The 25,892-nt window shown below is 32.0% G+C and overlaps 1 protein-coding gene and 1 long non-coding RNA gene across 3 annotated transcripts in view; one reads left to right on the forward strand and one right to left on the reverse strand.

Moving 5' to 3' along the window:
* The window catches only part of LOC138857220 (uncharacterized), a 161,334-nt gene extending 156,708 nt beyond the window's left edge, over positions 1 to 4,626 (forward strand). The window contains exon 3 of the long non-coding RNA XR_011396273.1: positions 4,574 to 4,626. This is a non-coding gene — a long non-coding RNA (uncharacterized lncRNA). The remainder of the gene's footprint in view (positions 1 to 4,573) is intronic.
* The window catches only part of LOC106619164 (mucin-22), a 379,015-nt gene that overhangs the window by 202,359 nt on the left and 150,764 nt on the right, over positions 1 to 25,892 (reverse strand). The window contains exons 1-2 of one of the 2 annotated variants that reach the window (XM_070109211.1): positions 15,337 to 15,432; positions 10,130 to 10,882 (exon numbers count right to left, since the gene is read on the reverse strand). The exons of the other annotated variant lie outside the window; for it this stretch is intronic. The gene's annotated coding sequence lies outside the window, so the exon portion shown is untranslated. Of the gene's footprint in view, positions 1 to 10,129; positions 10,883 to 15,336; positions 15,433 to 25,892 lie in introns of those variants that run through there. 2 annotated transcript variants of the gene reach the window in all.

Below are 25,892 nucleotides of genomic sequence, written 5' to 3' on the forward strand. Positions count from 1 at the left end.
GACCCAAGTCGGGATACAATGTATAAAGTCTTTGTGATAGACCATTTGAAAGTAGCTTTACCTTCGCGTCATCTAGTGCCCATAGTTAAAATTTCGAATTCGAAAATTAAATGATTTTTTTTCAATAGCTGCCTTTAGTAATCTGTACAATCTTTGTATAAGTGCGATCAGGTTACGCTATATGGCGTTAGAAAAATTTTTTCAGACTGTTTTGTGATTGTTTGACTTAGCCTCAAATATAGTCAAAATATACTCCTGCAAAGAGAATATATGTTGACCATATTTTACAGTTTTTCTTCGATAAAGACGAATACGTTAGCCAGGCGGCTGAAAATGTGAATATTGTTGATGGTCCTGATAATATAACAGTCGGTCTAGCGTAATTTTGGTTTCGTCGATCTCGTGCCATGCGACGTGCCTTATGGACCGAATTTCCCTCTGCGAATCTTTGCTGAATCACAACCAAATCGATCCAGTTTTGAAGGGTGATGAAAAGAGGATCACTTAAGACAACGTTAAGCGCAACAGAAGTGATCGAATTGCAGCAGCGGCCAGCTCTAGCCAATAAGAGTGGAGTTTGAGTTTTTTCTTCAACGAAATACTGATTCATATACATATAAATCAATATCAATCAACCGTGTTAGTCGCAGCTAAGAGTATTATATTGTAACGATATAAAGTTTTGAGTACAGAGATGGACTAAAATGGTTAAAAAAATATTATTATTGTTGGAAATGTTTTTTTGCCTTTCTATCAAAGTTGCAAACTAACTAATACACTGGAAAGAAATAAATACTTGTATAATACAGTTGATTCATTGCAAACTCAACTTCTCCTCCTATTCAAGCTACTTTTCCGCGTAAAAAATTGGAAGAAGTATAAATGCGGTACTAACTTTATACTATTTCACAGTTTAGTCATTGCTAAGTGACTTATATCAACAATTGAATTTGCAACCTCCACTGTAGAGTCCATTTCATTTCATTTCGATGGCGAACTGATATCTAGCGTGTAAGCCCCCCTAAATGCTTACGATGTCCGAGCATAAATTTGAAGTTAAAAGTCAAAAGTGCTTCAAAAATGCATGAAATTTCAATACTGCTTTCATTGCATCGCGAAATATGAGGTGTATGAAATTCAAAATATCATTTTAAACCTTTCACAACAACAGCGTCAACGAAAATATTCGATATGCCATAAAGTAGCTTTAAAAGTCTGTAGCCGTTGTTGGCAACAGTTGCCGATAGAAAGGCATTATCAATAGCCATCAGCAACGATATACAACTCAGATGGGAGGCGTAACGTACATGCGCTACTCGAGGTCGGATGTCCAGCTAGGCGACCGTGGTGAAGTCAGAAAGTTATTTAAGCGTCATGTTGCCAGCGGGTGGTGTGCGGTTGTGTTCAAACGGATAGCAGAAATGTGAGCAGATATAGTGTACTATACATACACTCATACATATTGACACGCATACATATTCGTAATACAGATATATTTCTACACCAGGGTGAACCAAAAGATGTGTGAGTAAAAATATTAACTATGTTCTGAACAGGGTATATTAAGTTTGCGTAACAGTTTGTAATACTCAGAAATAAACGTCGAAGGTTCTATAAAATAGGAAAGATCTGCATTAGGAGCTGAGTCGATTTAGCCATGACCGTATGTATATCCGTTCGTCTCTATATACACGAATTAGTCCCTCAGTTTTTGAGATATCGATCTGAAACTTTACATAAGTTCTTCTCTCACCAAGCTAAGCAGCTCCCTATTGGTCGGAACCGTCGATATTGCAACACAGCATATTGCTGCCATACAAACTGAACGAACGGGTTCAAGTGCTTGTATAAAAAGCTTTTTCATTTGACGAGATATCTTCAAGAAATTCGGCAATTATATTTAACATCCATAAATCCATAAACCGATAAATTCGAAAAGTTAGTATAGAGCATAGCAAGATAGTATAGCTCACACTAATATACTCATTACTCCCGGTTTCCTTATATAAAGTTCATACAAACACCAATATATTGGTTTAGACCACCAACATCGCCGTATAACCGTTATATTGTGGCAGTAACAACATGAAAACATAAAGCATATAAAGAGCGGCGATAGTTTTACGCTCAGTGCACATGAAGCACACGCTCATGCTGTGACTCTGCTGTGCTGTTAACTTCAACAACAACCAATGTTGTTGTTTTTATTGTTATTTTTGTTGTTATTTTTTGTTGTTGTTAATAACGGTGCTGCTGTGCTGACGTTGATGATGGATAGCTTTGCTTGTGTGCTCGTGTTGCAGGTGCAGCTCAGCACAGTAGAGAAAGAGCAAAAAAATAGTTTGAAGAGAGGTGAATGCAGGGGCGTGTGGGGTATGCGTCAGTGCTACCAAGATGAATATTTGTATTTAACTCTTTGACTTGTTGCGTTGACTTTCGTCTCAGGTACACTATTATCTACTATTGTTCTGTGCTAGCAACAACAACAATGACAGCCATATTACTTTGCTGCCAGCTATCAGTTTGCCAGTTGAGTGAGCTACCATGAAGTGCAGCGTTCTTTCGTTCGCAGACAACAACAAAAAAGTTGAAATGGAAAATAAAGTGGAAAAAAATGCGAGAGTTCATAACAAATGCAATTTTGATATGTGAAAATGATTTATTGTGTCAGATGACATTACCGTTGCCGCGCTCACTCTGCAGCGCCATTAGTGCTGGCGCGTGTTGCAGCAATTTGGTTGAGTGTTGCACATGTGGCACTATATATTTGATGCGATTTTTTGTTGTTGTCTCACAGGTGCAGTTAATTTTTTGCGGTTTTCTTGTTGTATTGTGGTTTTGCTGCGGAGAATTTTGCAAAGGAAACCCGCAATCCTTTTTTTTTTTTGTTTTTGTTGAAAAGCAATATTTGCCATATGGTTTGGCATTTTAATTTTGTAAAAAAAAAAGTATTGCAAATTGATTTGTTTGAGTTACGATTTTTTCTTAGTTATACTGTAGTATACGCATCCGGTTCCCAATATTGCCTTCCTTTCAAGAGAAAAATGGGAAAGATGGACAAGGGACACTAGATGATCGAGTGGGAAATGGTGTCTTTTCAGAAAAATTGGTTACCAGAATCGCCTTCCGTCTACCAGAGCACTGCAGCGTCTTCCAAGCGGAGATCACAGCAATTAAAGAAAGCCTTTTTGTTGACTAAACGGATATCACTAGGGTTTTGTCAAAGATAGTGAAAGAATGCCTTGAACTCTCAGTGGATCTAACATCCTATTACACGATAGACCTGCGATGGGTTCTTGGACATAGTGTTATTCCTAGTAACTCGAAAGCAGATGAACTAGCCAGAATAGGCACTAGCCTACAATTTAACTTAGAAAAAGAGGATATTTATATGCATTTGGCTATGTGTAGATATTTAATTGACAAACATGTTATAGATATAGCTTGGTGGAGTCACTTCTTAACTTGCCCAACAAGCAGGCAATCGTAGCATGGATGAAATATGGGCCGCACATGCCGACGACTGAAATTCAAAAGAATGTCATAAGAACTTCAGTAGGAGTGGTAAGAGGTCACTATCTAATTGGCAGATATGCCAGCAGACTGGAAACGCCATGCAATGACTATTGTAGAAGCTGTTAAGAAGAAGAAGAGACGATAGAATATCTTCTTAGGAATGCAAGGCTTTGTGTAAGAAAAGAATCTCAACTATCGATCGAGGGTTTCTTGACGATGTCTAGGAGGCTGTACTAATAAAACCTTTTTTTAATGATGAACTTCATCAGAAGTACGGGGTGGTTCACAGAGGGCATAATAGAGTGATGGGGATTTTAGTGACGGTGGTTTTACAATGAGCCTCTTAAAGGGCTAGGAGCGTCGTCAGATATCCACTTTACATATCGACCTACCCATATTCAATTGAGGGTTTCCTTTGTATTCGACAAAAAAAATGTACCCCAAGTCTCAAATATATTCCTTATTTTTTAAATATTTTTAATACCAGATAGAGTTTGAAATTTGTTGTAGATGGCTTAAGGCTGTAATAGTAAGCATCCATTAAGAAAATGTTAGTTCTTTTTAACATTTCCTAATTCTTTATCCAATCAATGATTGGAAATCTCCGGAAACATTGTTAAAAATACCAAAGTTGCTTCTGCGTTAGTTGAACAAAAAATTCCAAAACTGTTTCTTAAAATTATAATTCTAGTTAATATGCTAGGGAAATCCAGTAACAACTCCTGTTGCTAACTCCTGTTGCTAACATATGTATGCGATGAGAGGCAGCCATATAAAAGCGTGGATCCTCACAACAAGCACAGACTATACCGAACGTGAGATACTATAGCTATATATATGGTATACATAGTACGCTTGAGAATGAGAATGTTTTTTTAAAAAGCGTAGAAAGAAGTATCTCCATTTTTTTATGTACTCTGCTACAATTTGTATTCATTACGGAATAATAACAGTAAAATGATTTTTATTTTCGATCTTTCATCGAAAGAACATTTGATAATTTTTTTACCTGTAATTGCATTAAAAACTAATACAAAAGCATTATTTTGTTTTTCAGCGTGTTTTTTGAAGCTCACAAAAGGCAAAGAAGCAAGAAGGTGGTACAGGTAAGCTTTCAAAATAGTTGTTCGTTTAAAATTGCAATTCATTATTTTTGGTTTTATAATTTTTAAACTTCAGACTACATAAAATTTATATTTTGACTTAAAATGTGATACATATAATAAAGAAAACAGACAGTCAACACGTTTTTATCAAAAACAGCCGTACAATATTTATTTCAAACTTATAATTAACTGCTTGAAAACAATATTTCGTAATTTTTTTATATTTTTAACACAGCATAAATACGCAATAATATTAAATCTCACTTTGCTGCGCTATGTTTTAGGCTTTATATATGGTAAATGTATCGCTCTTAGAAAGTAATCACTGTTAGCAGGTATTTTTCTTTTTTTCTCAGATATTTTTAGGGTTGAAAATTAAAACGGGACCCACAGCAAAATGAACAGTAAAACAATTCAAGAAGTTTTTCGAGCATCTCGAGTTAGACAGCGTTGATTTAGGCACGAATCGTTGTCGTCTATAGTCCGCAAGTTATTAGCATACACTTGATTTCTGAAATGTAATTTTTCAAATTTGGGTAATTTTCATCGCTTAACCAAAAAATTTAGTTAGTACTCATTTGACAAACTGACTAATCATGTTGTAAGCAATAACCATCGAGGACAATTTTTGCATTTGCTGGCAGACATAATGAGTCAAAATCCATCGATTGTTACGTTTTGGTTTTGGAAAAAGACGTGGTCCACTGTAAGTTCTAACGCAAATCCATCTGGTCCATGCCTGGGACAGTCCGTTTTATGGGACCTACACAGACTCGTATTATTATACTGGCTAAGTCTGTCAACTCGACAGCGTTTTTCGAAATTATTTGATGACTGGTTTCTACCGTTTCAACGACGCAAACCCTGGCCCGAATGATGAGCTTTTGTGTGCAATGACATTTCGTAGAGCTCGAGCGGATATTCAAGGCTGCCCAAATATGCTAGTGTAATCATTAACGCCACCAGAAGGCAGGCTGCGGTTATATGATTTTTGAGTCAATACAACTGAACATCTATTTTCACTGTGAAGCATTACTATTTGCAGTATTGTTTCGGTGCAAAGAGTTTCATGGTAATAATTTTACGGCATGCATACTTCCAAAACACTTGTAAATAACTTAGCAAGTTAACCGAGGGAGCACCCTGTATGCAAACAAAAGCATCTCGAACGGTTAAAGCTTCTGTATAATTTTTAGAGCCATCAAATTGAAAAACTAGTTGTTTGAACAGAAATATTTTTCAATTTCCTGTTTTCTCTGTTTGCCGCTTTTTACGTCAACAACTATATATTTTTTATACCTACATACATATTTAATTATTTAATATTGCTGCACGCGCTCGTAATCATTTAATTAGTAAACAACGGGACATTCAATTATGAGTGACCACGTTTGTGGTATTCATTTGAGTGCAAATGATTTTTCCATTATTTTAATTTTATTTTTTTGTTGTTGTTGCATGCCATGCTGTTCACATACATATGTACATACATATGCAAGCATAAACTTTTATATTTAAATATAAAATGATTTAACAGTGAGATAATCAGACGTGAAACAGCTCCATATCTGCTTGCAACATCATTTTCTGCTTGACCTGCTTTTCTCTTTTTCTGTGTGTGTATGTGTGTGTGGTGCACTTTCCAACGCATACATATGTATAAATGAGCTTACACGTATATGTGCACACGCTTATTTAACTCAATATTACTTAATTGCATTCATAATCATATGCAACAGTTAATTTGTGCTTGAGGAATCAGCTGGAGAATGAAAGGCATGAGTGAATGAGAGGAGCATACACACTGTTAACTGACAACTACACGTCACAAATATACGCACACACACATATGCATATATCTGCTACTAGTTTTTTTTTGCAAAAAATGTAATATTAATATGTATCTTTTAATTAAAAAATTTCAACTTTGTAACGGTAGAATTTAATTACAGTAATTTTTACAGTTTTCATTATTTAACCGAAGCGCAATAATTAGTTAAAATGGCGAATAATGCATTTAACTAGAATGAGTGCAATTTTTTAACAAAGAATATATAACAAAAATTTAAAAAAAGTTTAAAAAAAAATTTTACAAAAAATTAAAAAAAAAATTTTTTTAAAGCTATAAATAATAAAAAACAGACAAAAAAAATTGAAAATAAATATACAAATAATAATAAAAAAATATGTATAGAAAAGTAATTAAAAAAATTAACAACAAACGCGCAGAGCAATTGAGGCAATAAATAATGTAATGCAGCAGCTGCCACAGTTACAGCCAAAGCATATATAATATTGCAGAAACATATGTATACTAGGGTGAATCAAAAAAACGAATTTTTTTGTTTTCGCTTGGTGCTTTGGTTCCTTAATGCCTCTTACAAAGTCTCTCCATGTATGAGCTCTTGATTGTAACGGGGAGATCCTCCGTCTTAAAGTTTTCTATTATTTTTTTTTATCATCAGAGAGAAAACTTGATATCTCATTTCTAACTACCAACAGCGATTTGAATTTTTCTATTTAATAATAAAAAAAATACATAAAATTGTATGAAGAAGAACTTTCCCGTTACAACTAAAAGCGCATGCTTGGATACACTTTCGTAGAGGTATCTAAGAACCAATTTTTCAGAGCACCAAGCGAAAAAAAATATTCGCTTGGTTTTTACCCACCCTACTATATACCATTGTTGTATGATTTTTCCCACAGTTCACTTGTAAATATATGTACATATATATAAACACTATTACTTGTTTACACATCTGTTTACTAGCAGCGTGTATAAATAATTCAGGTATTTTGCATTTTAATGAATTTCATTTATAATTCAAAAACAATTTCCGCAATGTATTTTACCGTTTACATATATTGATATGCTCCATTTACTTAAATTAAATTCCGAGACTGAGCAATTGTCCAGCGGTAGCCCAGCTGCTTGTCTCGTACTAAAAGCAGCACAATTACTGGCTACTGGCATAGTGGTATTATATAAAGGTGTGTGTATAAATGTGTATTTATGCGCACATGTTGCTCATGTGCCCAAAATTAAGGCATCAATCGCTCTTCGAGTATCGATGATAATGGCGCATTTTGTTATCTATATTATCGAAAAATTATGTGATTTTCTCAAGCTGCCTTTTTCAGCTATTGTGTCGAACAAGTAAATGGGGATATATAAATCATTTTTGTTACATATATATATTGTTTTAAAGAGTTCTTCTTCGTAAAAAAATTATAACTAACACGTTTTCGATTTTTAAAAATGGCTCGCAATTCGATTATAAACAACATTTCTTTTAATAACTCATTTCAAAACATATTACAATATGATACAACTTTAAATCCATTTATCTAAGGCACACTAACATATATAGATAAGGGTAGATAATTTTTGAAAACAAAATAAAAAAAAAGTTCTAGTAGGAGGAAAACTATCGAAAACGAAAGAGAAAATAACAAACATTCAGCCAAAAATAATTTACTGGCGATCTGTGGTCAGTTAGGTTTCAATTAGTTAAATAAGACTTTACTCGTCATAAGGATTGCTCTCAAATTTAGAGATTTATTCAAGTTTATATTATATGAAACACAGATTTAAACTCCATGATAAATTAACAGGTCTTCTCAGTATATATATACATTTGTATATATGATCAATATTTAGAGTGTTCAAAACTTATATGTATCGAACTAAGTTGAACTCTAAATATGCAATTTCTGGAAATTTCCACGACAAAAGCATTTGAAGAATTTTCGCATCTATTCAGCGCTTGTTTTGTAAATTTGGTATGTTGGGTATATATGGTTAACATTGTGTTTTAATTGGAATATAACCAGCATTTCTTAACGCAGCTGTTGCACATTATTTTAGTTTCAAAAAGATTAAATCATAAATAGGATTTTTCTAAAGACACGACTTCAGCGCCCTCTAGAAGTGAAATACAGCTTCTTTTGAATTATTTGCATGTTTTTAATAACAACATAATGATTATTATAGATGTTAATATAACTCGCATTTCAGCGCCAGCAATTAGAACAATTTACTTAAAATCACACTATATCTATGTTTCGAACAAAATGTATCGTCTATCACAATTTTTCGGTTCGAGAAATTCTTTTATGCGGGTTCGTTTAATCAAACGCTTTCCCTAAGATGGCTGGTAAAACATTGGGTATTTTTTTTTATTTTTGTAAATTATTTTTTTTTAAATTTAAGAGTTGACTGATCTATATTTTACGTGCTTTTCATTGTAAGTGCGATTAAAAATTATATAACAAAAATTACTTTTGATTTTTTTGTTACTTAATTTTTAAAAAACAACTTTGCCGTGAGACGAAGTGGGTTTGTAAAATATCTTATGAGAAAAAATAAAAATTTTTATAAGCTAAAATATTTTAGTATTTCAAAACATAGTAATAAAAATTTTAAAGCAAAAATTTTTGCATTGCAAATTGTAAAAACTAAAATAAAAGTTTTAATATCCGAAAAAAGAAAAGAAAAATGTTCGCAATACTTTCACTTGCTTACCAATTTTTATTAAATTTTCATGTCAATAAGATTGTACACATAATAGAAAACAGTCCTGTTTATTCAAAGTCGTTTCGAGATCGCACTATTGGCGGTCTAAAGTTTCATTTACCTTTGGTTGCATCAAATACTGAAGCATGAACATAATTTTACACCACAGCTTTATCAGATTTTCGTAAGGCAACTGCCTCATATTTTTTTTTTAACATTGCATTGATAAATATTTAAATAATATTTAATTCAGCTAGAATTTTGCTTTTCAAAAATATTTATATTATTGTGTACAACCAAACCAGTAGCAGTTTTCTTTACAATAAAACATTGCAAGTTCGGTTTATATAAAATTTTGTTTGATTCGGGGTATAAATATCCAAATTAACATCACTCATTTTAGCTGAAAGTTTTAAATTTATTGTACAAAAATTATTATGTTTGATGAAAATGTTTTCAGTGTGCACTTTCTACGCTCTTCGCTATATTTATGAAATATGGTAGATAGTTTTTTATGGATGTTATACATATATATATATACAGTTATATAATAAGTATATATCATGTTGAGATATTTCTAATACATAAAAAGTTAATAAGTATATCTTTTGTGACTTAAAAAAATTGTTATTTGTATAAAATTTATGTGGTAAGATATTTTAAAAATAATTATAAATATTTATTCACTTCATACTCTAAATATAACTTCACTTCTAATTTACTTCTACCAAAATAAATATTTAATTAATATATATGTATTAGTATGAAATTTGTTGTGTGGTAAGCGTTGAGTAATGTGTTTTTAAGTGATAAATTATTTTGATATATAGAATAATAGCACAAAGAGAGACAAATGAAAAAAAAAAAAAACAGAATGCATGTGCTGGTGAGTGTGCATGTGCGTGTGCGTCTCTGTGTGTACTGGTATGTTAGCATGCTGTGATTATAATCAATGCATAAGGCAACAAATATAAAGATTTCATCTTACGTTGCAATGCATTACAAAATCGTGGCGATGCTGTTGGCGGCGGTGGCAGCAACATGGCGCCCAAGCGACGGCTCTCTTGCCTCAACTGTGCTTTATGCCTCAGCGTTTAATGCAGCTGAGGTGCTAGTTTGCTGTAACCTATATGTACCGTTATATGTATTTTCACTACTTTTATGCCAAAGACAAACAGACGCGCACTTATACACACACACACCTACACACGTACGCAGTTGCGTAGTCGTTGTTTAGTCGTTCCGTCGCTTATTTGTCTGCTTGTTTGTGTGTGTGTTGGTGCATTTGCATTTAGTTCGCCACTTCTTTAGTTGGTTTGGTGGCTTTTGCGTTTAGCAAGTTAGTAATTCGCTTTCTCACTTTCACTCGTTTTTTCTTTTCTTCACATTCACTTTGTTGCTGTTGGCGTTTATTTAATTTTTGGTTTCACACACACATACGCACACAAGCGCATTTTGCCACAAGCTGGCTTAGCTGCTTAGCTGTTTAGCTGGTGGGTGTGCTTGAAAATGTTAATTGCAAGTTGATTTTGGCTTTTTCGGTTTGTGCAACTTCTTGACGGCAAGCGTTCGTGTGTTGTTGTTCTTAAGTCGCTTTTGTGTTTCTTTTTTACTGTTATTTGCTTAATTTTTGGTTTTCTTTTGATTATGTTTTGCAAGTTGTTAACTGAGTGTTGCTTGTTGTTGTTGTGGTTTTTGATTTTGTTTTGGAAGTTTTTGTGTTTTTAAGACGCTTCTGGTTCTATTTGAAGAGAAAGGAGGGCGAAAATTGCGGAATTGGACTTACTTAAAGAAAATATTTTGTAGGTTTTGTATTCATTACTTTTTAAAAATTTATTTTTGGTATAATTTTTATTTAATCTTATTTTATTTGATTAATTTTTTTATTTAATTTAATTTTTTTATTAATATTTTTTTTTGCTGCTTTTATGTTTATTTTATTTTTCTGTGAATATATTGTGAAAATTTTTATTTTTTCTTGGAGTAATATTTTGAAATTTGTTGTTTAATAAATTTATTATTTATTATATGTTATTTTAGAAACTTGTATTTTTCTTCGTCTTTTTAATCTTCTTCTAATTTTATATTTTTTATTATTTTTTTTAGTTTTCAGATTTAATGTTGCCTTTCCTTATACTTATTTTTTTCTCTAAATTTTTTGGAAATCTTTATTTGCTTCCTCTTTTTATAATTTTTTATTTATTTTTATGCTTACTTTTACTGTGAATATTTTTAGTTCCTCTTGGAATTTTATTTAAAAGCTTCATATTCACTAACTTTAAAATTTTATTTTTTGTATATTTTTTGTTATTTTTTAGGGTTAAATATTGATTTTCTTTATTCCTACAAATTTTTATTTTCTTCTTCGAATATTTTGTATGGAAATTCTGTGTTCAATTGTAGTAGTATGTTATTAATTTTTTTTACTAAGTTTTTGTTTTTTGTTGTTATTGTTATATTTCTTAGTACGTCATATTTTATATAACATCGCTCAGTTCTTTGTACCTATATTCATTTTTTGAATCTTTTATAGCATACCTTTAGGCGGAGTATGAAATTTACTCGCAAAATTTAGTGTCTTTGTAAATAAAAATTGTAAATGCTTGATATTTTATTCTAAAATTGAAACATGTATTTTGTAACGAGAATATAACCATGAGAAGCTTACTTCTTTATTTAAATACATTTAATTTAATTACATGTTCGTAAATAAAATTTTTATAAAGCTAAGTATTGAATATGAATTTCTTTTTGTAAGTAATCTGTATAATTATCAATGATGTTTTGATCATTTAGTTTTTATGATTTTTCTCTTTGAAAATTTGACAATTATGAAAAAATTATACATCACTACAAAAATCATGGATTCATTATTACTGTAGTTGACTTGGTAAAAATGTTATTCTGCTTCTGACATCAACTTTTTGGGATCACAATTCACTACACTGGTTCTCTGCGGAAAGTTTTGCAATAAATCATATTTTAACGTTTTTTATTTGAATCATGTATGCCAGCTCCATCTATTGGGGTATTTAATTTTTTCTGAGTTAACTTTATGTTGCTATACATAAATTATAAGAAATATATTTCCCTTATACTTATAAATGCAATGTATTATAAAATATGATCATTGCGCCATCTAACGGTTTATTTTCCAGCATTTTGACCCTTTAAATCAAAGATAAAAGAAATTAAAAAATTAGAACTCGCAATCAAATTTGTAAGTTTGAAAATTTGTTGTCCTATTTCGATTGCTATCAATGAATAGAGAATATTAAGACATGTGGTTTTCAACAAAGCAATACTATTTTTGGTGTTGGTCTTGTTTTTACAGCTGTTATTTGATTTATACTGCGCTTGGTTTGCCGTTTCATTTTTAATGAACAGACACACTCCGGATGAACGTTTGCAAATCGCAACGCAAATGTATTACGGTTTGCGCTGCGCATCGCGCGCTGTATATTCGGTCGACATAATCGCCCAGCAGAGTTAGTAATTCCAGCAATCATGGACCACATTTACTCTAGCCGTACGGTGCGCACCGTGGCGCTATTGTTGCCTTAGAGCAGGGTAACGAAGAAGATCTAAATGAGTCAATCCGTCATCGTGCGTAGCAATTGTGCCTTTCCACTTTATGGAAGCTTTTGCGGAAGGATTTTGGTTTACCGTCTTACAAAAGGTTATTCACAAGAAAATTTAGTTCAGCTATGAAGCTAAAAATTATTGAGACAAAGTCGCTGTTTGGTGTGCTCCTCTTCAAAAATGAAGCCGGTCATAATGTTACAGTCAATGGGGAACGCTATAGAGCCGTGATTAATGACTTTTTTGTGCCTGACTTGAAGCATGTTAATGTGAACGACCTTTGGTTCCAACAAGATGGTGCTTCATGCCATACTGCCATTGAAAAAATAAATTTATTGTAAAAAACTTTTGGTGAGCTTATTTTCTTGCGTCGTTAGCCTGTGGCGTGGCTTTTAAGATCGTGTAATTTAACGCCATTAAATTTTTTTTTGTGAAGTTGTGTGCAATACTTTGTATACGCAGATAAATTCTTGACCGTAACTTTAATTTAATTGCGTTTTAGTTTTTCTCGATTTTCTTGTTTAAAAAAACCCTTCATTATGTCTCTCGAAAGACTTGCAATATTTTCTATTTTTTTCTAAATTGCTGATAAAGTGATGTTAATTTAATTTATTTATTTTTAGATAATATTTTTATATAATTTTTATTTGTGCTCATTCTATAATAGTTACCGGTAATCAATAATTTCGTTGCTTCTCGATTTACATATTTATTTATTAATTTTAATTTTTTTTTTTTACTACTTTATATTTAATAATAAAGCTATTTATTTTTTTTCTTTAATGTTTTTTAATTCTTTTCTCAATTAATTTTTAATAACTAATTTAATATTTTTTGATATATATAAAGTATTTTAATGTTTTTTAATTTTTTCTCAATTAATTTTTAATAACTAATTTAATATTTTTTGATATATATAAAGTAAATTTGTTATAGTTTTTAATTAATTAAATTTAATTCTTTCCTGCTTCTTACATTTCACGCTAACTAATTCAATTTTTTTTACCCTTTCTTATTATATTGGGCTTTCCAATAGGGATGATATGATTTCTAAGTGTCGTTTTGGCCATTTTTAATAAATCATAATCTATAACTTTTTTTCAGTGTATTCAATAATGCTTACAGTTTCATCATGCAAAGATATATGCAAGAATAACGTTTACAAATTATTCAATTTCATTACCAAACCAACCGTTTTCCGATAACGATTTTTTAAGAAAATCATCTGATAAGGCTCAATTTCAACTGAGTGATGCGGTAAATAAAAAGAATCGTCCTGATTCTGGTGCTAAGAAAATCCAAAAATTTTTCATGAAGAACCATTACATTCACCTAAATTGACAGTTTGATGTATGGTGGAATCATAGGTCTGTAAATCTTTCGAAATGAAGCTGGTGACGCCGTAACTGTCAAGGGAGAGCGATATAGATGGTTGATAAGCAACTTTTTATGTCCGCAATTGCAAGAACTTGATCTTAACACATCTGGTTCAGAGGCTACGTGCCACACAGCACGTGCAACAACCGAATTATTGCGAGAAAAGTTAGGATAAATTCAAGAAATTATTGGATTTTCGATACATTAAATGGCCTTTAAGAAATTGTGATTTAACAATATTAGACTTCTTCTTGTTCGGTTTTTTGAAGTCAGTGGTCTTTAGCAATAAACCAGACTCTCTCAAGCTGAAGAAGTCAATATTGAACGTGCTATTCGTAACGAACGACTTAATTTAGTGTAAAAAGTACTCAAAATTTGGGTTCAACTAATTTGTTATTGCAAAAAAAGTCTTGGAGACTATTTGAATGCTGTTATATTCAGAACTTAATTGTATCGATTGTACTTCACACTGAAAAAAAAAAACATTTGAATTTGGAAAACCCTTTATTTCAGCTTATATTATTGGACTTACAGTTTTATATTCATTTTATTTAATGAAGCTAAGTTAAATTTTTACAAATTTGATTTAATTTGCCTATTTTATTATTTTACCTAATTTTCTGTTTTTTTTTTTTAATTTTTAAATTTTATATGTTATAAATTGTATAATATTTTATCAAATTTTTTCTATTAAAACACCTTTTACAAACACATTTATTTGCTTTTATTTTGTTTTGTCATAATTTTTTAAATCTTGTGTGACGTTGTTTTACCTATTTTTTAAATACAATTAGTTTAATTTTTATTTAATTCTTTTATTTTCCTAATTTTACCTCTTAAGTAATCTTTTATTTCATGCTATTTTAAGATATTTATTTTTAATCTATTCAGTGCTATATTAATCGATATTTGTATAAAATATTTTGTTTTATTTATTTTTATATTTTTTTACCTAAGTTTTTCGCTCTTACATTTTTTTAAATTATAATCTTTTTATTTTGTTATATTTTCGTTTTTCGTGATATATTTTTTGTGATATATATTATAATGCTTTTTATAACAATATTATTTGTTTTGATTAAATTAAAATATTTTTTTTATAAAAATATAATATTTTCTTTAGTTTTAATTTATTGCACTTTATTTTTTGTGTAATTTAGGTTTATTTTTATTTAATTAAATTTTTATAAGAAATTTAATTTAATTATTTGTTTAATTTTCTGTACACCAGCTTACCTTCTGCCGCTTGTGCCGCTCAGAATTCTTATATCAATATGTTTATTTTGATTAAATTACTTCTTAGTTTTACTTTGTAAAGTAGTTGTAAATTTTTGTTTGATATTTTAAAATTTTTTTTTTTGTAATTTTTTTAATTATTTACACTTATTTATTTTAACTTTCAACTTTTGTCACTTTTTTCACTTATAAAAATACTTTGTGCTTACATGCTTTAAAGAAACCGTTAACTTGTAAGTTTTCATTATTTACAAAAAGTGCTTAAGTCATTATTATTAAGTTTCGAAAATTTTCAATGAATTTTAGGCATGAATTACAAATGAAAATGAGGTTAAATTTTCTATCAGAGAGATTTTAGTTAAATTTTATTATTGTTGATTTAGAACCTACAATACTAAGTTGCTAAAATCGTGTTAAAAACTCGACTTCACTGCGTTATTAATTATAATTATTTTTTGATGTAATTTAATTGTTTTTTTTTTTTATTATTTATTATAATCTTTGAACTTTAATTATTTATTGCTTCATTTATTTTTGATTTTATATTATTATGATAGCAGACAGTTAGCCTTTTTAGAGTATGCGAAAAAGAGGGTGTGGTGTGCCACTGCGATAGTAAGTGTTGTAGCAAATGAATGAAAAACCGTTCTGATCACCGCTGCCCAGCTGCCACAGCTGTTGAGCCTCGACTGCTCGCTGGAGCATGATGCGCCAGCAAGTTACCTAACTAACGGTACCATTAGTACGCTTTCGACACCCTTTCGGCTGGTATGGTGGCCAATAAGGTGTGTGTTGCCTGCCACAAGTCTTGTAAGTAAGATCAGCGCGCTGGCGAAGAGCAGCGCCGACCAACTTCCGATTACAACTTCGGACGTCGTGTATAGGCGTCGGAAATGAAATCGTGTAACGAATATGACGATTTATGGCGGGCAGCAGCGACGGCGCTGACGTGTACAACGATAAGCAGGACAGTTGAGGTCTGCCCTTAACATGGTGTTGCAGGTGTTGCTGCCACACTTGTGGATAGTTTAATGAATGCGGTTGGGTTGAGAGGCTGCAGAAGGGTTAGGGTGGTAGCTGTTGGACGCTCTAATAATATTGCAGCACTTTATAGGTCGTACGAGTTAGTGGCCGAATGTGGTGTAACGAGTCGAGTACGGTGTAACGGTATTTTACGACAGTGTTTGTGCTGTTGAAAATGCGTGTGTGTCGGTGTGTTTGTGTGCGTGTACCGCGCCCACTTCACAACGACATAAAACGGCGCGAATGCAACAGCAATGAGTTGCATTCAAGTGAAGCAATAATTGAACAACTTTTAACACGGTTTGTTTTCAAATTTGAAGGATGTGTAATTTATTTTTTTGTTAGCGGATTATTTATTTTGGAATTTTGATTTTAAATTAAATATATATTTTTAAAAAAATTTTTTCAAAAAAACCGTTTTTGTCCTAGTTTTTTGGTGAATATTTTTTAGTCCAACATTTTTTTTATTTTTGAAATTTTCAAACTCGTTTATTTTGAATTTTTATTATGTTTTGCTTCTATTTTTATATTTTTTTTGATTTTATATTTAATGAAATTTGAAGGGGTTTCATCACAATCTGTGCTTTGGTGACAATTTAAAAGTCCAGAAATTTTTTTTATTTTCGAAATTTTTTTGAAACTTTTTTGAGTTGGGTTTTTTTTATTAAGTTTGTAATTATTTTTTAATTTTATATTTAATGAAATTGGCAAGGTTTTTTGTTTTCAGTAGCGTTTTTAAACACTTTTAAAAATTTGTTTCGGACATTTTTTGTTTAATATTTTTGTTTTTTATACACTATTTTGAATATTTTTCTGCATAAAATTGTTTTTAATTGCATTTGTAATTTCATTAAAAAATTTTCTTAAATGCAGCTTTGTGGCCACTTTAAGTTTTAAGCAAACTGTCCTCAGCAAATATTTCAAAAAAAGAAGAGTTTTTGAAATTATCATTTGAAGCTCAAAAAAATTGTCTGTGCTCAAAAATTGTTTAAATTTTTTAATATAAATTTTTGCATGTCTTCTCACAACTTCTTTTATTTTTGATCACTCTCTTTCAATATTTCCAATATTTTATTTCTCAATTTTTTAAAAACTATAAATTCACAAAATCCGCAAAAAAATTTTAAACCGTTACATTTACTTCGAAATTTCACTACTCTGTGCACGAGTTGCTTTCCGTTAGCTGCTTTTGTCTTACAAAATAGTTTTGTTGTTGTTGCTCATCTCAACTTATTTTGATTTGATAACTATTGTACTTGTTTGAGTGTATTTATAATGCTATATATGAGTCCACTAAGCTTCAGCTTCAGCTCGGAAGCGCTATCAACTACACCGTTGCGTGGGAAATTATAAACTGAATCCTCGTTGGTCCTGCAAGTCTTCAGCTGCTCTGCTCTGCCGCACTTTACATTGGCTTGGCCAATGCTCAATTTACTAGGCGCGCTGCCAGCAGCTTTAAGAAAGTGGTCCTCGCAGCAGCGTCGAGCAGTGCAGCAACAGTAATCAGCATCTGTTGTGTTCACATTACTGCTGACGATTCGTTCGCCGCTCGTTCGTTTCAAGTTCGCCCTTTCGTCCGAGCTTTGCTGCCCTTGCGACCACTATTTCGTGCTAACATTTCTTATCAGCGCGCTCGTCGTGTGGTGTTCGTGTGATTTTTTTTTGTAATATTTTTTTCAAGCATACTTTTAGGAAGCAACACGTTGAATGGGAAATGAGTGAGCGCTCATTACTGGCGGTCTCAAGTGAGAGCTTGTACTTCGTGCGTAGCTAACGGTCGCCCTTTATGCTCTATTACAACTTTTCGCTGCTGGTGTTTGTTGTTTACGCTTGCAGCTGGCAATGCTGTCGTCACTCACCAGCCTCTCATGCACTCAATTGCTGACTCTCTCACTCAATTTGCACACCTCTTGCGCTGTCACGTGTTGCATGCCATTGGAGCGTAAGCTCTGTAGTCTTCCAGAACAACTTTTTGCTATTGTTGTTGTTTGAAATAAGCTGATAACACTGATAGGGGCGGTGGCGATGGCCTTCGCCAGCAGCTGCTGCTCTGTCATTATTGCCTCTTTTCTGCATCATTGTCTTTGTTTTTGTTGCCTCCATTGCTGCCACTGTGGTGGCAAGCAGTTGTTGTTGCATTTTGCTATGCTTTTCTTGTTGTTTAAGGTGTGGTAAGTGGGTGTGTTATTTGCATACATTCACCACTCGTAAGTGTGTGTGTGTGAATGTATTTGCATGTATGCATGTTGCTGTTGTTGTGGCAAGCATTTTTGTAAACACTGTCCATGGATTGTCTGTTTGGGGTTTCGTTGCAGCTCGTAAAGTTTGTGTGTTGTTGTTTGGGCAAAGTTGGCACGAATAATTGCAGTTTAAGGGCTTCACCGTTAAAACTAGTTTTTTTATTAGTTTTTTTTTATAGAAGCTTTGTGCGGCTTTATTTAATTGAATTAAGAGTTTATTAATACACAAAGATGTTTAAAATAAAATTTTTACTTGAAGACAGTGATTCTCAAACTTCGCCAGATTTTGTGCAGAAAAGCATCAACTTTGCCTGGGCGGCGGCGAACCACATGTGTTCTGTTATTGCAAAGTGCTTTATAAAACGCTTGTCAAAAGGCAGACTAATTTTTTGTATATCGTACTCTAGGAACGATATTCGAGCTACAAAAAAATATTTCTCTAAATTTTTGGAAATAGTAAAATCCATATATAACTATACCTTATAGCTTTGGCTAGACTATATTCTGCACCTGCTGATATAGTAATATAAACGCTCTAGTTAATAGTTACTCATTGTTTTTCCCTAAAATGGCTTTAGTATTTTACATCCCGAGTACAAGCATGAGTTCAAAAAATAACGGAAATTTTCGTGTTTTTGAATTATTTATTTAGTCGTCTACATTGATGTTGTCGCCTTCAAAATAGTCCACATTCGATATCATGCATATGCGTCAGCGCTTCTTCCAATCGAGGAAACACTTCTCAAACTCGATTTAAACCTTTAGCTTTTCCAGCAATTTATCTTGTAAAACGAAAGCGCTTTAAGATTGTGTTTATTTTTGAAAATAAGAAACAGTCACACGGAGCCAAGTCCGGCGAATATGGCGGCTGGGCCATCGTTATAGTATTATTTTGGCAAAAAGTTCATGAACAAGCAACGAGCTGATAAAAACACTTCTGACCTTAGCGGTTGCTATAGACAAAGTAAGCAATTAATACAGCTGTAGAATTAATCGTACTTCAGGGACATGTATGTATATCCAAATCCGCGAAATTTTAAAATTCTTTACTGAACACGCCTTGTTTTAGTTCGGTTAAGGTAGGCAATATGGCTTTAGAAAATATTTAAAAATTGGATTCGTCGATGTTGTTCCGGTAATTTTGATGTCCAAGATGCACTACGCTTTGGAAGTCCAGTTGTCGGCAATATCGATAAAACAATGGAAATCGGCTAGTTCGCCCGTCATGTAAGCATCATATCATTTGCTCGGGTGCAAAACATTGCACAAAAACAAACGCTTAGAATAATTTAAATAAGGTTGGATACAAGGAGGAGCTCCTTAATTTTCGAGACGAGTAAGCGCAAAAATATCCTTTTGGTTATTGGTCTCTTATCGACCGACACATTTCGGTTAATGTTTTGTGCACGAAGCGTGTCAATGCTAGACTCGTACCAAAAGACTTAAATATGCCGTCACATTCTTACCAGATTATGACTGACTTTTTGATTAAACGTGAAACGAAAGTCATTGCTCAGCCACTGTATTTGAAAAAATTGTCTTCCGGTGACTTTTTTCTGTCTTTAAAAGTGAAAACCGGGAACGCATCATAAGTCCATTGACCCAATATATAAAATTCGCCAGACAAACTGTTCGCTTTGTAAACAAACTGCTGCCAAACACACACCAATAGACATATGGAGATCAAATTCATTCATTCACATGAACATAAAAAATGGTTGTACGTATCTAGTCCGAGTCAAATTTGTTCTTGATCTGACATTAAGTCTGTTCCTCTCTATGGCAAATTATTTTGCTGTTCACTATTTCGCTTCAAGAGAAGTTTATGAGAATCGACTGTGCCAGTTTTGTGCTAATAGGAACGATGGTTTTTATGAGAAAGACATTATGAAATTATCTTTAAAATGGCAACCATTTATCGAAGGAAGCGATACATATTTTAGGTTAATCGGATCATTTCAACTAAACTAAATAAAACTTTTAATTTAAAAAAAAAAATCGATTTATTTTTACTAGGTTTTATACATCTATTAGAAAATTATTGCTCATTGTAAAAATTAATTGGGGATAGCAAACTGTTAGATGTTACACTTTGTGCTGACCATAAAAAAAAATCAATATTTTTGTACTCTTAGTGCTGTATGATATTTGTTATTGAAATGTGCACCATGGCGTATGACAAACATTTGTTGCCGTGGTATTGAGGTAATAATGAAATTTTGTATCGCTTTGGTTTCACATTAAAGAATTTTACTTTCTTCCAATGAGATTCACTCACTCATTAGCCAACTATCAGAAAGTGATCACACCAAACTGGCACTTTGGTACTGCTTGTTATTGAAAGACCCTACTGGTAAGTTGGTTCTAGTAAATATTGTTGTTTTAATAATTTAGCAAAATTATTTCTCTTTTGTTGGTCAATAGTTTTATGATATTTTTTGTAAGCACGCTTGACGCCATGTGAAGTAAGGAGTCGCAAAAAATATTTTTTTCTTCAATAATTCGTCTTTAGAAAGCTATTATATAATATTTATCATTTATCTTAATCTTTGGACGTGTCGTTCTTTCTCTTTAATAATGAAAATGAAGAGGAAATGAGTCCTCTTCGCAAGCCAGAAGAAAAAATGTAAAAATTTGTCAAATTTTTATTATTGGGTTAACTTGATTATTCTTTGGATATTATATGTTATTTAGAAATCGGTAATAATTTCCCCCATTTTTTAAGATATCGCTCTGAGATTTTGCATACGGTCTTTTTCCCCCAAGAAACTGCTTTTGTCGGAACCGCCGATATTGGTCTACTATAGCTTATAGATACTATACAAACAGAACGATCCAAATCATGTCCCTGTAAGAAAAACCTTTTTATTTCACAAGATATCTACATGAAAAATATCTGAAAAAATTTCGCAGATCGGATTACTATATCATATAGCTTTCATACAAACGTAAAATTAAGTTCTTGTATGGAAACTTTTTTATTAGTAAATAATATTCTATCTTCGTTGCAACCGAAGTTTACGTTTTTTCTTGTTTTGCAGAGTATTAGTTTTCTATTATATACTAAAATAAATCTAATTACATGTTTTCAAAAAATATTTAAGTAGTTGAAATCATCGATTAAGCAATCCAAAGAGAGTTTAACCCAAAATTTTATGTATATGAAGTGTAAGAGCTTGAGTTTATGTTTTTAAAATCGATACGCAATCCCTTTAATTATATATGCATTGAATTATTATTAAATGTTTTATGTTAATTTTGAGGTTATATTAAACTTTTTTCTTCCAAAATATTTCTATCGCTTATGAAATATAATTGCAGTTTGTTAAACAATATTATATATATATTCAGTACGGGGAACTGGTGTAAACATTTCCACAAAAAAAAAAAAAAAATCACAAAAGCACACAAGCGTCTCAAAAATTCAGCACATTTTCATCTTTAATTTTTTTTTCTACTACCAGCCTTCTGTTAACAACGGTAGTTTCACTTCAACTCCCACGCCACCACTCTCTCGTTCCACATTTCGCTCGCATTGTCTAGCATTTTCCGTGCTTTATCCTGGTTGATTGGCTTTTTTGCGTTGCTTACACGTTGCTTTGTTTACTTGACTTCCGTTCATCGCCTTAAGGACTTTACCATTTTACAAAAAAATACAACAAACATAGTATATATGTACTTGTATTGAGTGTACGCGCGAATAGCGGAAATATGACATGTCATACTATTAAAATATAGACAGCAATGCCAAATAGCTGCGGGTGGATGTGTGATTTTGCATAAGTGTATATACATATGTATTAGAAAATATCAATATGTAAATATATATTATATATGCATATATAATATATACACATACATAGATTCATGTGTGTGTTTGTAGTATACGTGATTTTTTTTCTCTTTCATATGCTCATATTAAAATCACGTTACATCAACGACATGCCGCCATTAACAAGCGAACTTGTGCCACTCCCGGTTGGTACTGAACAACTCACTCTTTGTCCTTTAGTTTCGAAGCAGAAAAACTTATGCTTCCAATGTTTGTCAAAGCTAATGAATATGCCGAGTAAGTCAGCGCTAAATAAAGACATTATTGCACAGCTTACGATATCGAGGTATTGAGTTAAAAGACAGAGTGCAAAATCTTTGTTATGGCAAATCGTTGGGGGCCGACAAGGTCGCGATGCCGAATTAAGCGAAACCGCGAATAGTTTTTAGACGATTTAACTTTATTAATTCAGAAAGTAAACTCATTCGCTTAGCAAATATTGGTGGGCTCATGAATTCGTGGCTTTTAATTTTACTCGGAAGGCTTAGCTTACTTACTATTAATAGAGTGTTTAGTATACTGAGTATGAATGTGTCACGGATTGAGTAAATGAAATTTGTTGAAGTAAGCGACTATTGTTAGAATATTAATTAATATGAGGATATAAAAAAATGAATTATGGTAATAATAATTTGCGATCTTTTTCAGCATAATTTAAGAGTTTAGAAACTTATATCGGGAAATCATAGTAAAAAGCTCAGAAAAAGCTTCAAAGCTTAGTATTTTTTTTTATAAATATTTATTTTTGGAATTTCTTTATTACAAAAAAACCATAATTTTTCAAAAAATAATTTAAAAACTAGAGTAAATATTGGGTTAATCAACATCCTTCTTTTACAACCTTAGATTTGTTCTTTCAAGTTAAGTAGATATTTCCACTTTACTACGATCGTATGTTTTCATCTAAAGCGAGAACAGCCAAAATATTAGGGATTCTTGTAGAAGAAATGCTCAAAGGCCAATAACTCATATATATACATATATTTCAAACAAACTTAAGCTCTTAAGCTTTGTGCACACCAATATCACAAAATATATATTTACTTGCTTTCGTTCAGGTAAAATTCCTTCTCACAGCAAAATTTCCAAGTGTTTTGGTTCACATTATTCATTTATTGAATACAAAGGTTGCCATTTAATTATAATTAAAAATTTGAAACAACTTGTATTAGTTTGAAAGTTTACGATATGAATTTTTAAAGAAAACTGTATATTTAAATAAGCGGCATCACAAAAAATTGCATATCGTAGAGTTGCCACATGACTTTAAGTAGACATTGTTAGAATATAATTAATAAGTACTAAAGATAAAAGATTGACGTGCTTTAAAATGCTTTAAATGTTTTATTTTCAAAATAGTTTCGAACATGGTTGCCATATTAAAAAAATTTTCAATGTCAGCATTATTTTACGGACTAAAAAATATTAAAATGGTTGAAAATTTTTATAGACGGATTTAAAGTAAATGTTACTATAGGGTCGCCAACGGATTTTAATTTCGAAATAAATGTTAATAGACAAGTTATAAACCGAAATATATATAGCACGAGCGATAGTTCAAGGGAAAATTAATAAAAAATATAACTATGTTGGCAACACCACAAGCTTTAAATACAAATTAATAATTTTTGGTATATTTGCAAGTTTGTAGTTAGTATGCACCAAAAACGACTAATATTTAATACAGAAATACTATAGAAATATGAATTTTTGGTATTGCCACCTGGCTTTAATTTCAAAAATAATAATTTTTCAGATATTTTTTCACATGAATATGAGCAAAAAGTTATTACAAAATTTAGATTTTGCCTTAGTAGTAGGTTTTAAATTTTTTTTTAACCTAATATCAAATTGTCTAATAGAATGTGGCTTATTTAGATTTAAATTGCATGCATATTTAAATTGATATCGCATTTATAATATTAGGAAATAAATTTGTACAAATATTCGGTACTATGGAAATAATTTTTAATGTCCTTGATGAAAGCTATTTATCGTCATATGTTGCCTTCATTTGGGAGCGCATGTAAAAGTCTGATAGTCAAAACACTACAAGAAGACCCATAAATAATTAAGAAAGAGTATAAGGGGTAAACATTTACGAATTGCCGTAATAGATCGTGATTTTCATAATTCGAAATCTTGGTTTTTTGGTAAATTACAAAAACGTATACGGTCTGAGAGCTTTTCACTTTTCTGCAAACTCATTCTATTTTTCCACAATAATATAAGGCAAGAGATAATTCGTGCTCAGTTATTTTTGAGGATGATATGTAATGATAGCTTTTTAAAGCAAAGTATATATATATTTTTATATCAAATAATCTGGCTGCTCGGACCAACGCACAGCACTGTCCGCCATCATATTTGCCATCCTTCAGCGCCGCACTAAATTTCAGATTGCAGAAAATTTCACCTCGAGTTATTGAAAATTCCTAACGCGTGCTGTATAAATGTTACAATCCTCCTGTTCTGAGCGTGCTAGTGTAGTGGAGAACCTGCTCATACTGCTTTATCCAGCATTCCGCATACCAACCTCTTGTTGCACTGCAATGCGTTGAACATCATATTGTACACTTATACAAACATGCTTAACACATAACAGCCGAAAATGTTGCCAACAATTTTGGAAGACCAACAGCAGGACGAACTCGAAAGGCAAAAAAAGTTGAGGTCACTCACGATTAAGGAAACAAACTAAAGGTATGTGTATGGTATATAGCTACGCCCACGAGGGACTTGAGTAGCTGGGCTGGATCGCTGAACGACGTTCGGGATAATAATGTTGCAGTTGCGCGCAAAATGGAAAGAGCAAGATGAGCTGCACCGGAATGAAAATGTACCAAAACTTGCCGAAGAGTGAATTGAAGTGTAAGAAAGTGCATGCAACGCAGGCTGCCAGTACCTTTCATAATGACTGGTGTGTGCAGTAAATTTGCTGAGTTGAAGCGCGTGCCAAAATTCAATGTAAATGGCACAGTAAGGAAAATTAGAGTATAACGGTTATTTCAGATTACGTTAAGTGCTGTGAAATTGATTGATTGAAGTTTGCGTGGCTTAGGTGAAAGCTCTTTGGATGAGAATAAAAGCTCTGTGGATGAAATTGAAAGCTCTGTAACTGGGGATGAAAGTTATGTGGATTGAAATTATGATATACAGTGGATGGTAGAAAGCTTTATAAATAGAAGTGAAAGCTTTGCATATAAAACTTCCATCGGTTAACTGTGGAACTTGTATCAGGATTCGATAAGCGAATTTTGGTGCGAGAGTAGAAACGATCCTATAGTAGATCCGAAGGTAACTGTGTGTTGCACACAGCTATAAGCTTAATAAAGGCATTGAAAAAGTCTAGCTTTATTCAATTGTCAATATCAACCTAAAAAGTCATAATTCTTTGCAGTCTTCTCATTTTTTTATGGATATGAGGTACGTGTGCGTTATAATTAGTGCTTAGTACGGTG

This window comes from Bactrocera oleae, chromosome 4 (genome assembly GCF_042242935.1).
Source record: "Bactrocera oleae isolate idBacOlea1 chromosome 4, idBacOlea1, whole genome shotgun sequence".
Lineage (NCBI taxonomy): Eukaryota > Metazoa > Arthropoda > Insecta > Diptera > Tephritidae > Bactrocera > Bactrocera oleae.